Below are 14,688 nucleotides of genomic sequence, written 5' to 3' on the forward strand. Positions count from 1 at the left end.
AGGACCTTGCTTCAGACACATAAGCTCCCCCATCCATGAAACCATTGATGTCTCTGTCGCTGACTCCAGGCTCTTTCTTCAGTTTTGAAGCTGGGCAAGTACGGTCTTGTAGGCCTGCAGGGTACAGCCCAACAGGCAGCGTCATAGCTGCCTTTTCTTTCTCATTCAGTGAAATCTGTAGGGTTCCTGGAATATTTCATGGTTTGGACTAAAGCATCATATGTTCTAGAGTGTATTCTTTCCCTTTCCGAGTTAAAGGTTTTTACTTTACCAAAGTATGAAGGGTGCGGTCCTTGAAATAGAACTGTCTCCAGTTTTCGTAGTTTCCCCAGGCTCAAATGCGCGGTGCCAAGCGTTCCGTGATTTCCTATTTACAGGATATCAGACTCCCAAACCAGATTCACTCTTCCAGTTGGAACAAGGAGAGCCCCCATGGAGGGTAGAGGGAGCAGGCCAGAGTCAAACCTGTCCAGGTGAGTGAGTGGCAACCAAGATGGGGAGAAACGACATGGAAATTCCAGTTGGTCAGTGAAGGGTCGATACTTCTGAAATGCTGTCTAGAGAACTTTCCTTACACCAGTTTGTGGCCCATAAACCTAACACCTTTCTGCATGTTCTTTTTTTATTTGGCCATGCTGTGCAGCATGTGGGATCTTAGTTCCCCTCCCAGCGTTCTAGCCCGTGCCCCCTGCAGTGGAAGCTTGGAGTCTCAACCACTGGAACGCCAGGGAAGTCCTGCATGTTCTTTGTCAGGGCTGTTCTTCTTTGCCTGCCACTAAAGGATGATGTCTTCTTTTTTTTCAGCTTTCTGGATCTGACTGCAGTTTGTCTCATCCAGGACCCTGAGGTCTTAACCTGGTTCCATTCCTCCCAGCATGCCCCCTCGTGCCATCTCCTTTTCTTTGTCTGCAGGGGCCTCACTTCCTGTTCTTCACCTTACCTGCTATGAGATACATCTCACGACCTGTTCACATTGCTTTGCACTTAGCTCTGCTCCCTACCTCTGCAATATCCCCATCCCTTTTGAAAGGGCTGATTAATATCATTCCGTGACAATCCACCTCAGCTTCATTCATCTGAAAACCACACACCCCTCGTATCCCAGGACACCTCTGTCTACTAATTCACCCTCTGCTTCCCAAGCTTTCAGATTCTGTTTTTTTTCGTTTTTTTTCATCTTCTATTAAAAGTTGAATTCATTCTTAAGGCCTAAGATTTCTGTTCTCTGCTGGAGAGTCCCACATTGACTCCTGCTAATATATGACCTGCGCTCTAATCATCTGTGCGTTGCCAGGCACCAGGGCCTCTGCCCTATGATGTACTACTTCCTGTATGTGAAACCAGAACCCTCCTTTCTGCCAGATAATGTCTTCACCATCAGAGTGTGTATTCGTATATACGGAAGATTTAACCTCTCTGCACTCTTAACAGGTATTCCCACCTCTCTTTCTATAGTCTGATCTGCCCTCTCATTCTATATTTTGCCTGCACCCAAGATATCCGTCCTGTGAAATCCTTTTTCCTTCACCTTCAGGAATGAGATCACTTTTCCTCCTGGCGAATCCTTTTCCTCCATGTGCATTTTATTTAGGTTCTCCCTGCTCTACACCCTGGTGCCCGGTCACCTTTGAGTTACCCTGAGTCTTTCCTATTTACTCTGCTCTATATTTCTGAAGGTCTCTGCTGTTCCTATTGAATTTTGTTTTCAAAATGCATTTTGGAAATTCCACCCTCTCAGGTCCCCTGATGGCCATGATGATATAGACTTGCTTTGTTCCAATTCCTACATATATAGGTTGATTTCAGTTTTTCTTTTAGTTCCCTTTGAGGTTCTGGTTGTATTCCTCTGTGGATAGGGGGCATGAAAGCAGTGGGACTTGATGAGAAAACATGAAGAGTGAGAGTTGGTTGAGAAAACAAGAGGTCCACATTTATTTTTTGAAGTTGAGAAGATAAGAACCCAGCCAAATAAAAAGAAAAGCATTGGGCTGTGGTAGAAACAGGGTCAGAAGATGTCCTGGAAACAAGTGACAAAATTACTCCAAAGAGGAGGAAGTGATCTATTTTACCGAATGCCACAGATTATGTCAAATAACCCGAAGACTGGCATCTACGCATTTGATTATATTGCATTTTTACATCCGGATGCCGCCTTCTTTCACTCTGAGTTCTCTTTTTCTGTCTGTGAAATTCAAGTGCACACTCAAAACTCCCTCTTTCCTGACTTCCCATCTGTTTTCATATCTATACCGCACTAACTCAGTCCTGATCGTATATTTTATTGTATTGTTTTACTGTTGGTATGAGGCTTTTTCCATATAGAGGAAAGGGTCTGTATCTTATTCTTCCTTACTTAGCGTAACCACAGAATAATTCACTGACAGTATCACTTGCATCCATTTATCACATCTTTCATGAAAGCAGGTTTGGTGGTCCCCCACCCTGCCCCTGGGTGCATGGCTTGCCGGATCTTAGGTACCCAACCAAGGGTTGAACCCGCACCCTGGGCAGTGAAAGCGTGGAGTCCTAACCACTGGACCACCAGGGAATCCCCAAGACAGGTTTGGTTTGGTTGCATTTTGGTTTTAATTTTGCTTTTCATCAGGGATGTGTGTGAACTATGTGGGAGCCTTTTCCAAATACAGGCTCTGTCTCTTGAGGTTCGGCTTCTGGTTTGCTAGGTGTGGGGAGTGACCAGAGCCTATGAGGTATTTGAAAGGCTTGCCAGGCAATTCTGCTTTGATCCCTGTTATTGAAGAACCACAATTCTAATGTGCTCTGAGGGAGATGCAGATGAAATAAAAGACAAGTGTAAAAATCTGTTGGAAAGGGTTGATGTAGGTGCATAAAATTCTAAAATTTTTAGCATTTTATTATGAGGTATAGACAAGGATTGATTTACAAAATCAGAGAAAACTGAGCTTTGATAAAGTGTTGCTGAGAGGATAACGTGTGCTTCTTTTTGAAAGCATAATAAAATAATTTCTGCAAGAAAGAGAGCTGGGTTTTAAGTAAAAATGTTGACAGAAGGCCTTGTGGGTCAGTAATAATGTAAAAAGAAGACTTTGGAGATGGAAATGAGGAAAGCAGTGTGGGAGATTCTTAATAGATTGGCCTATAGGAGACTGTCTGCAAAGAAATGGCTGATTACTCTGGGTTTTATGTTAATAATTGGCTTAGAAAGTGTGATTTTGGTTTTGTCTTGTCTTTTTTGGCTAGTTCTAGAGAGTCTTTCTTGATAGCTAGGTGGTAAAATTGTAACAATGGGAAAATATAGCTTGGAGTTCTAGGATGAGTGGAAGGTAAGGACAATGAATATTTTCTTCATCCTGGATGGGAATGATTCTTCAGAATCTCTTCATTGGCGGGTGACAGAGATGATGTAGGAACAGAGATCAAGGAAGAATCTGGCATTAGTGGAAAGTAGAAAATTTGGAGATGAGTATATTAAACATATTATAATGGCAAATATAGGATATGATGGTCTATACCTGTGCTGTCCAGTGTGTTGGGCACTGGCCACATGTGGGCTACTTAAATTTAACATTTAATTAAATTTAATTAACATTCAGTAAAATTACAAATTTATTTCTGTAGTCAACTCTAGCCACATTCAAGTGCTCAACAGCCATACATGGCTAGTGGCTACCATATTGGAAACCACAGATATAGAATATTTCCATCACTGCAGAAATTTTTATGGGGCAGCTCTATATACAGTTACATTATGATTGAAGAAGGTGGTATTTCCACCAGTCAGTACATGGGATGTGGGTAGATGGCCCAAGGACTTATTTTTAAATTTCAGATGGTTATATGTGTGTCTGGATATATTAGATCATGTGAGGTTGTATCATACCTAATAGAAAATTGGAGTATTATCTACAATATTACTATTAAATAAGTGATTGATGTCTTAGAAAAGTTTCATTTTGGTGTGCAGTCAGAATGAGAGGGGAACGATTTAGTAACAAGGCGATTATTGAATATTTTACCTCAGTACTCTTGGATCGCACTCTGTAGATCCTGATTCTGATTCTGATTTTCCAGTTGTAACCCTTTGTTACTAAAACCCATGTTGCTTATTTGATCAGCATAGATACGGTTTGATGTCTCTGGATGGACTTTTCATGTTCTCTGTGTATTCCTCTCCCCAAACTCTAAAACTAGGAATGCCCTTGTCCTGGGCCCTCCCCTTTCTCTACTCATTCTTCTTAAATTATCTCATTTAGTTTCATGCAGTCCAGATATTTAAATAATATTTGTATACTCATGACTTAAAATTCTTATCTTAAGTCTAAAACTTTCTCCACACTCATAGATCCAGCCAAGTACATCAAATTTTCTCTTGAGTGTGTATTAGTCATCTCAAACCTGATGTGTACCTCAAAATGGAGCACTTGATATCCCACAGATGCCAAACCTATGTCTTTATTCTTCCTCGTCTTATTAAATGGCACCAGCTCCTAAACAGATGCTTCAGCCGCATCTTGAGGCCCTGTCCTTGATTCTTCCCTTTTCTACCTCCAGAGTTCATTGTGATGGTGAGTCTTAGCTTTCCTTCCTCTATACTTATCTTTTCTTCTTCCATCATGCATAATTTGTTTTTGTACATTTTTTCATCTCCTTGGTAGTCATCCATGCTGAGGCTACTGTTATCTCTTGCTGGAACTCTACCATAGCCTCCTGTGTGTTTTCTCAACAATTTTATTTCTCCAATTCATTCTTCCTATGAGTCATGTGACCTTTTGGAAATATCAATTCAAAACCTGTTGTACTTCTGTCAAAAATTTTTTGGTTGCTTCCTGCTATTGTTCTTAGCATAAAATCCAATTTTTTAACAGTTTACAAGATCTATACACTCTCAATTCTACAGACCTTTCCAAACTTATCTATTTCTACTTCCCTCAAGCTCAGGATAGTCCAAGTATGCCAGCCTCCCTTATGTTTCTCTATCATGCCTAAGGTGTTTTTGCCTTTGAGTTTTTGCATTGCCTGTTTCCTCTTGGAATAGTCTTCATGTAGTTATTTGCATAACATTGCTCATTCTAGTCCTGTGATGTCAGCTTAACTTTTTTTTCTCTCGGGGATGACTACTTTGTCTAAGATTGGCCTTCCACTACTCTATCACCTCCTTCATACCATTTTTCATGTTCTATAATTTTCTTACTACTTTGATTACCTCTTGATTCTTGCTCTCTTTCTCTTTTGTTACTAGAATGACAGCTCCATGGAGACAGAATATATTAGTCAAACTGTAGTAACATACTAATTCTAATATTCTAATATATTATTCTAATATTCTAGTATATTCCCAAACACCAACCCATTCAGTGTTCGTTGGATGGATGGATCCATCCCTTCCATCTTCTTTTTTTGTATTCCAGTCACAGTGTGGTTCTATTTCTACTTCTGTCCCCATTTTGCGAGGTTCTATTTGGAAAGCAGCCCACACTATATTTATTCATTGTAGACTGCCCAACTTTGTTTCTAAAACAGCTGTTTTTCCTTTTACTGTTTTATAATATTGTCTCTTTTTTAAAAATATTTATTTATGGGCTTCCCTGGTGGCGCAGTGGTTGAGAGTCCACCTGTTGATGCAGGGGACACAGGTTCATGCTCTGGTCTGGGAAGATCCCACATGCCGCGGAGCGGCTGGGCCCGTGAGTCATGGCCGCTGAGCCTGTGCATCCAGAGCCTGTGTTCCACAACGGGAGAGCCCACAACAGTGAGAGGCCCGCAGACCACACACACACACACACACACACACACACACACACACAATATACATATACATATATATATATGTATATATATATATATGTTTATTTATTTATTTAGTTACACCAGATCTTAGATGCAACAGGAGGGCTCCTTAGTTGCAGCTCACAAGCTCCTTAGTTGCAGCATGCAATACTGTCATTTTTCACAGAGCATAGGATACATTTCCATAGTGGACATTTCTCTTAGACTGGGATCTTATCAGAGCTAGCCCAAACCATGGCATTTTTGTACCTTTTTTACCCCCTAAAATTATCATGGATGTTTTCATTGTTCTTTTTCCTAGAAGAAATATGGGAGATTCACCCTATGCAATGGCACCCAGAAAACCAAAACGGGATTAAAACTTTGGAAAGATGTCAGCAAAGTTATGCACTTGGAAATAATTTCGATTTATGCAAAAGTCTTGTTCCTTTAACACAAAGATACAATAATTTTGGCCCACACTGTAAAAGTTTGAAATCACCTTTAGGTTTTGTTATTGAGAATAGAAGATATGCAGGAAAGGATTCTGATGAGTTCAGTGGATATGGGAAATCATCTCTCTACCTCCAGCATAATAGAACTCTTACCAGAATTAAATACCATGGCTGTGCGAAACCCAGTAGCACTAAGTCACAGCTCGATGACCATCAAAAAATTTATCCAGGAAAGAAACCACATACATGCAGTGAGTGCGGGAAAGCCTTCTCCAGGAAGGCAGAGCTCGTTAGACATCAGAGAACTGAAAGAGGAGAGAAACCCCATGGATGCAATGAATGTGGGAAAAAATTCTTGAGGAAGATTCAGCTCACTGAACATCAGAGAACTCATACAGGAGAGAAACCCCATGAATGTAATGAATGTGGGAAAGCCTTTTCCAGGAAGTCACAGCTCATGGTCCATCAGCGAACTCATACAGGAGAGAAACCCTACGGATGCAGTGAATGTGGAAAAGCCTTCAGCCGGAAGTGCCGGCTCAAGAGACATCAGCGCTCTCATACTGGAGAGAAATTATATGGTTGCAGTGTGTGTGGGAAAGCCTTTTCCCAGAACTCATACGCCATTGCACATCAGAGACTTCACACAGGAGAGAAGCCTTACGAATGCAGGGAATGTGGAAAAACGTTCTTTTTTAAGTCAGACCTTACCAAGCATCAGAGAATTCATACAGGAGAGAAACCATATGAATGCAGTGATTGTGGAAAAGCCTTCAGAAGCAAGTCAGAGCTCATTCAGCACCACCGGACTCACACCGGAGAGAGACCATATGCCTGCAGTGAATGTGGCAAAGCCTTTGCCCACATGTCAGTCCTCACCAAACATAAGAAAACTCATACAAGAGAGAAAGCTGTGGATTCCCCAAAGCTGGAGAAATCTTCCTCAGTGAGTCATAGCTCTTTATTCATGAGTGAACTCATACAGGAGCAAAACCCTATGAACGCAGTGCCTGTGGAAATGTCTTTTATGGGAACCCAGCCCTTATTAAACATCAGCGAGTTCCTAGGGGACAGAAATGTAGTGATTGTGGACCAGCCTTTTCCAAGAAGTCAAGCCTCAGTAGAAAATCGGGAATTTACACAGGGATTAAGCCTTGCAAATACAGTGAATGCGACAACCCCTTCAGTAATAAGTTATGTCTTATATGTTACAGATACTGTGTAGGAAAAAAAAATCCTCAGATACCTGAGATGGGAAAAAGTCTTGAGCAAGAATCCTCCCCACATTCATTATGTGTCAGAGCTTGCTTAGGACAGAAATGCTGTGGATGGGGTGGTTGTGGAGAACACCTCTGTGAGAAGTTAGGCTTAGTAAATATCAGTGAGATCACATTGGGCAGAAATGCAGCTCCTGTGGGGAAGTCTTTTCCTAGAGGTGATATTGCAGTTGATATCAAAGAATTCCCACAGGACCAAAACCTTAGAGTGTGATGGGTTTTTATGATAAATTGTACCTTATCACTTGTCAGAGGAGCATAGAAAGACAACTCTAGAGGCACTGAAGGTGGAAGACATGTTTAGTAAAATGTGGGAGCACTCATAGAGAAGAAAAATCCCCCAAAGGCAATAAAAAATGGAAATTCTATCACCAAACTAAGTCATGTATCACAGTTTTACCTTGGAAAGTGGGAAAGACTTTTGTAAATAAAGGAAATCTTCTTGGACACCAGGAATTGCATTGTGCAGTGAAAACCTAAGAATATAATGAATGTAGAAGGACAGCTATATTAGTTTCTTATGGCTGCTGTAACCAGTTGTCACAAACTCAGCGTCTCATAACAGCACAATTTATTATCCTGGAGCTCAAGTCCAGAATGCATCTCTGGGCCAAAAGCAAGGTTGTTCACAGGGTTGCATTTCTTCTTGGAGGCTCTAGAGGAGAATCTGTTTCTTTGCTTTTCCAGCTTCTAGAAGCTGCCCAAATTCCATGGCTTGCGGCCCCTTTCCTTCCTCAGAGCCAGCAATGGCTGGTCAACTCTTTCATCCCTCCAACACTCATTCTTCTGTCTCCTCCTTCCACGTTTAAGAATGCTTGTGATTACATTGGGCCCACCCAGATAATCCAGGATAATCTCCTATCTTAAAGTCAGTTAATTAGCAGCTTTAACTCCATCTACTACCTTGTATCCCCTTTGCCTTATAATATAACATGTTCACAGGTCCTAGACATAAGGGTGTAGACATCTTTGGGAGGCCATCATTCTACCTACCAGAGGCCACCCTTGGGCGCCCAGTGATTCGTGTCTATCCTGCATGCAAATGGATTCATCCTATCCCAGCATCTCCAGATGTCTCAGCCCATTACAGGATCAACTCAGAATCCAAAACCTAACCTAAAACTGATCAGCTCAGGAGTGCCAAATTTCATCTTCTAAATCTAGTGTTGATAGGCTCTGGGTACAATCCATTCTGAGGTTTCTCTCTGTGAACCTTTAAAACTCTAGAAACAATTTATATGGTCCTAAAATAACTTAATTCCATCTTCTACCTTAATTCCCCTTTACCATGCAATGTAACATATTTACAGTTTCTAGGAATTAGGACATGAACACCTTTGGGATTTGCCATTATTTTGCCTACCACAAAAACATTAGATTTCAGAGAATTTACACTTTGATAAATTCCTACCTAGCCCTTAAGTAAATTTGGAAAAACATGTTTCCAGAGAAATAATTATCTAAAGTAATTATGATCTAAGTAATTAACATTTTTTCTTTAATCAGAGAATCTTACACTGATTGTTAGATGTGAACACCGTGGAATGCTCTTGAAATGTATAAATCAAATTCTCAGCACTGGAAAAGAACTCTTAAATGTCCTAAAGGAATATGAGATTTATGCTGCTAGAAATACTACCAAACATACGTTTGTATCTATTCTGAAATTGCACAAATTAATATATCCACATATATCATAGTGAACCTAAATCCTGACCAGTATTTTTCACAGCCAACTCCAAAAACACCTTTTTCTTCAACAGTATGATGTATATATCGTCCCACCTTAAATAACAAGAAAAGACAAAATACGTGAATGGACTTCTTCAGATGTTGGATAATAGGGAGCTCAGAACAGCTATCTCTGAGAGAAAGAAAACAAATGAAGTAAGCCTTATGATTGCCCCCCAGGCTACTGCCTGGAGAGAGTTTCCATTCTACAGCATAGGGAGGAGGAGCCCCAAAAGATCTCAGTCTCCTTGAATTGAGACAGAGTTTAGAGTTAGTGGAATTCAGTGTGGCTGAAATCAATCCATGGGGCAGATGACAGGAGAGGAGAGAGCTGTGCCCAGAGAGTGAGAGAGTTCCAGAGTTCTAGCAGTCCTACAAGAGATACTGTGAAAGCTATAATAATTATATATACTAAAGGCACTTGGTAATTATGAATTTAGTCATAGTCTAATGAGTCAAAATCATTTGTTTTAAACTAAATACAATATTCAGTTCATTCTAGTCCTTTTTTTTTTTTTTTTTTCGTGGTACGCGGGCCTCTCACTGTTGTGGACTCTCCCGTTGTGGACCACAGGCTCCGGACGCACAGGCTCAGCAGCTATGGCTCACGGGCCCAGCCACTCCATGGCATGTGGGATCTTCCCAGACTGGGGCACAAGCCCATGTCCCCTGCATCGGCAGGCGGACTCTCAACCACTGCACCATCAGGGAAGCCCTCATTCTAGTCCTTTTTGAGTTCGTTCATAGGCCAGGCTAATTGCCAATAATGAGATTAGAAGCAGGGCTATGGTGAGTATTGTTTTTAGATTATTTGTTTGAGTAGCTCAGGGGAGGGGCAATAGGAGGGCAATTTCTAGGTCAGAATTCTAGAGTTCCTCCACAAGTTTTTAAGTTGTAATAGGCACATATATGTGAAGAAACTCCCTAGGCTGGAGAAAGAACCACTGGAAATGAACAGGCTGAACCATCCTTGGAGCTTGCACAAAGTTGGGAATAATTTGTGTTTCCACCAACTGGAATGGAAACACCTCCTTAACATTTGGAGACTCACAGTTGAACTTCAGAAGAGCATTGTCTCAGTGGGTGGCTCAAATTGGATCTAGAGTAAAGGCTCCTCTGAACTCTCTTACCAAAGCATAATGCAAACCACTAAAAAAAAAAACTGTTTCTAAGTAACTTACTGCTTCCCAGGACAAAGCCCAGTAGTATTCAAAAGGAATAGGAAGCAGTCCATCAACCAGTAATGTAAAATTCACAAAGTCTGAAATCTAATTAGAACCTACCCTGGTATGCCAAGAAGCAGGAAAATAGCACCCACAAACCTGAAGGAAAGTTGATAGAGACCCAGAAAAAAAAAGGAAAAAAATTTAAAGAAAAAAAACAAAAAATTTAAAACCAATAAAAAATGAAAGAAATTAAAAAGAGGAATAAAGTATAAATGAGAAACAAATAAATGAGACCCAGAAATGACACGGGTGATAGAATTAGCAGAAAATGATGTTAAAACAGCTATTATAAATACTACATATGCTCAAGAAGGTTGCATCAAGTGGATTATAGAAATTATAATTCACTGTGGGATTCTGCAGGTCTTTTGGTAGTGAATTCTCTCAGATTTTGTTTATTTTAAAATGTCTTTATTTCACAGTCATTTTTAGATAATATTTTCCCTGGAGATAGAATTCTAAATTGACAATGCTTCTCTATCATTTAAAAAGTGTGAATCTAGTATCTTCTGGCCTCCCAGAATTGTTTCTGGTGAGAAGTCAACAATCATTCATATTACTCTTTCCTTGTATCTGATGTGTCTTTTTTTTCTCTAGCTGTTTTCAAGATTTACTTTTTGTCTTTGGTTTTCAGCAGTTTCACTATGATGTGTGTAAATATGCTTTGTCATTAAAAAATAGAAACCAAGTTGTCCTTGTAATGCCTTTAGGAGTTGTAGTGTTGATTAGTTTTTCATCACTTTGTTTTAATTTGTCTTCTCTCTTTTTTCTTAATCAGTCTTGCTATAGATGTACCAAATTTAGTAACCTTATATAGCAGTTTAAGTTTTTTTATTCTACTTAAGGTTCAAGTTGGTTTTTTTTCCCCCTCGCCTTGTAAAGTGAGAATTAGATTATTGATTTTACACCTTTCCCTTTTTTCTAATACGAGCAATTAAAGTGATAAACTTTGCCTACAGCCAGTGGTAGGCTACATTTATGTTACATAAGATCTTACCAGTATAACTGACAAGCACACACAGAATGATGTTTTTAAAGTGGACCATGGTTGTGAGAATTGGTAAAGATCTGTCTTGCCCGCTAATAACCCAATATTGTCAGTATTTCCCTGCCTAGTTCGTGCTTTTTGCATCTTGTTTATGAAATCTTTGCATATCTCATGATAGTCATGTAAGTTTTCCCCTAGAAATTTAAATATTTTACTATTTATATTTAGATCTGTGATCCATTTTGAATTTATTTTTCCCTGTGTGTGAGGCATGGGATGAAAGTTCCTTCTTTTTCTCTCCATATTGTTATCCAGTTGAACTAGTACAGTTTATTGAAAAGACTGTTCTTTATTCCCACTGAATTACGTTGGCATCGTGTCATAAACTAGATGGTAGTGTACACTGAATCTTTTTCCAGGATCTTTGTATTTTGTTCCATTGTTGTATTTACTATCCTTGTACTAATAATACAACACTGTCTAATTACAGTAGGTTTTTACTGAAATAAGTCCCTGAAATCTGGTAGGGTTATGCCCTCCAGTTTTTTTCTTCTTCAAGGTTGCCCTGGCTATTCAAGTCTTTTGTACATCCATTTAAATTTTAGAACTCACCTCCAGTATTTCTCACCCTCTCTTTCATATACTTTGTCTCTTTGCATTCTTTATTCGAGTATACTAATTCTTCAGCCGTATCTATATGGCTATTAGTTTGTCAATTGGTCTCTAATTTTAGTTACCGTATCCAGTTGATTCTTGTTATTCACTGTGCTTACATTCTATAAAATCACTGTGAACACTGAATTAGCAAATATTGAACATTGCTCCTAGGGGGATTATGGACTAGGTTTCTGCAAGCCGCTGGTTACAACATTTGTGTCAGTCAATCAATGGATAACCTCGTTTTATGTGTGTTTCTGCTTAAAGACACCTTATTTAATATGTATCATTCATTTCTTAACATTAAACTCACTATAACTCTTGCCTGAACAAAGCTTATCTAACACATATATTTGCTCAAAAAGGTACATCACTGCCTTCTTGCACTTAAAAACACTAGACAGTACTTGAGCACTGTGCTTGGGGGCCATTTTAAACAACAAAATTACCAAAAAAAAAGTTTAAAAATGTGAAAAACGTGACACTAAGTAGACAACGAAAAGGACATTTGTTTACAATAGCAGAGCTGAAATAAGGCAGAACATCATTTTGTTCAGGGCAACTCAAATTATTCATTGCTCAAACTATTCTATGCGTGTCTGCAAATGTTCATGAAAGTGCCGTGATTATTGATTTTGAGTCAGAAAGAAATTTTAGCAGGTAGGTGAATTCACAATAAATCCACGAATAATGAGGATCAACTATTTTATTTTTAAACTTTTCTGCTGGTTTATATATATCTAAATGGTCATTTTAATAATATCTTATTCCTTCCCCATATTTTAGATATCTTATTTCTCAATATATTAAAGCTTTATATTAAACATTCATGGGCTTCCCTGGTGGCGCAGTGGTTGAGAGTCTGCCTGCTGATGCAGGGGACACGGGTTTGTGCCCCAGTCTGGGAGGATCCCACGTACCGCGGAACGGCTGGACCCGTGAGCCATGGCCGCTGAGCCTGCGCGTCCGGAGCCTGTGCTCCGCAGCAGGAGAGGCCACAACAGTGAGAGGCCCGTGTACCGCTAAATAAATAAATAAATATTCATAATATTCTGAGCTGATAATTCCTGCATGTGTAGTCATTTCATATCTGATTCTATTGTTCTATCTGTTGAAAAGTGTTCAGGATTAAAGCTCCTTGAGGACAGATTTTTGCTGTGTTAAATGAGCACTTAGTTCTTCTCCACCTTTTAAATATATGTTAAAAATATTTTACAGAGATTACTGTTTTAGGGATATTTTACCTGCAGGATATAGTGAATATGCCTTTCAAAAACTTCTGATTTACTGGATTAGTTGAAAATTAAGTGTTCAATTGCAAGATAGATAAAATGGCATTTTACTTCTTTCCATAATGACTGGTGAGAACTATGACACAGAGATATAGCCTTTGTAACGGTGAAAACAGCCAGAACATATACCTGTAGGTCTTTTTCTCACAGCAATTGTCACCACACATTGGAAGAAGAATGTGTAATAACTACAGGAATTAGTATCATTTGAGTATATTTCTGTGGACTTTACCTGGGAGGAGTGATAGACACTAGGTTCTGCTCAGAAGAACCTGTACCAGGATGTGTTGTTGGAGAATTCTAGTAACCTGTGACACTAGTTAAAGATGATTGCCCTATCATTTGGAGCACACAGCCAATAATAGCCCTTCCTTTTTCAGTTGCCCTAGCTTTCAAAGCGCCTCAAGATACTGAATTTGAGTTTGTAGACAATAGATTCTCAGACCCTCTTCTGTCCCCAGGTGGAAATTAACGTGCTTTCACCTTCATTAGATTTTTAATATGCCAAGGTCAAAGTGTGTCCATTCCTGAAACATTCTGTACTCTTCCTAGACGTCCCCCACGAAGTCCAATTGTAAGTGTCCAAGTCTTTGTCACTGCCCATGAACAAGCTATCAGGCTACCAAAGCAGATATAATCCTTAATTTCAAACCTGGAAAAGAGCCATGGAGAGTAGAAGATGAATGCAGTGTCAGTACTTTTCAAGTGAGTGAGCAACTGAGAAGCAGCAAGATGGGAGACCTTGAAAGTAAAGTACTTAGCCATGAAGTGTTGACCCTTCCATATGTGTTTAACAAGGCTAAAACTCCGAAGGTCATTACAAATACCTAAATCATTGGCAAGGCTCTCTTGCTTGCTGTTTCAAGGGAGATGTGCCTCTTTTTCTCTCTTTTGGTTTGTTTCAGTGTTCAGTAGAACATTATTTTCTTTGCAGCATCCAGACTTTTCTTCTGCTTCCTCTTTGGCAATGTCAGTTCCTGTTTTCTCCACATCTCTTGTTTTCACTTCTTTTACCTGGTCAAATGTAACAATTCTTCCAGTTAATACAGCAACAGCTTTTATCCTGGGGTAAGGAGATTTGGTCCACTGTTTAGGTGGCTTTCTGTGGGCCATGTGAGAATGTATCAGAGCAAGCTAGAAGGTGGGAATGTTGACCACAGTGGTGGTCTCTAAGTATGATATTGAATCTTTGGGAAGGTTCATTGGCTATTGCTTTCAGAATTAATTAGAGAAGAAAGAATCAGTAGGATAGGATAACTACACTTGAGGTGAGAAGCTGAGGGTCCTTTGTTTTAACCTGCTTCCCCCAGATATTTT

The 14,688-nt window shown here is 39.7% G+C and overlaps 1 pseudogene; it reads left to right on the top strand.

Moving 5' to 3' along the window:
* LOC136140962 (zinc finger protein 850-like) overlaps nt 1–14,688 on the top strand; it is a 397,037-nt pseudogene that overhangs the window by 378,903 nt on the left and 3,446 nt on the right.

The sequence above is a fragment of the Phocoena phocoena genome, chromosome 20, assembly GCF_963924675.1.
Source record: "Phocoena phocoena chromosome 20, mPhoPho1.1, whole genome shotgun sequence".
Lineage (NCBI taxonomy): Eukaryota > Metazoa > Chordata > Mammalia > Artiodactyla > Phocoenidae > Phocoena > Phocoena phocoena.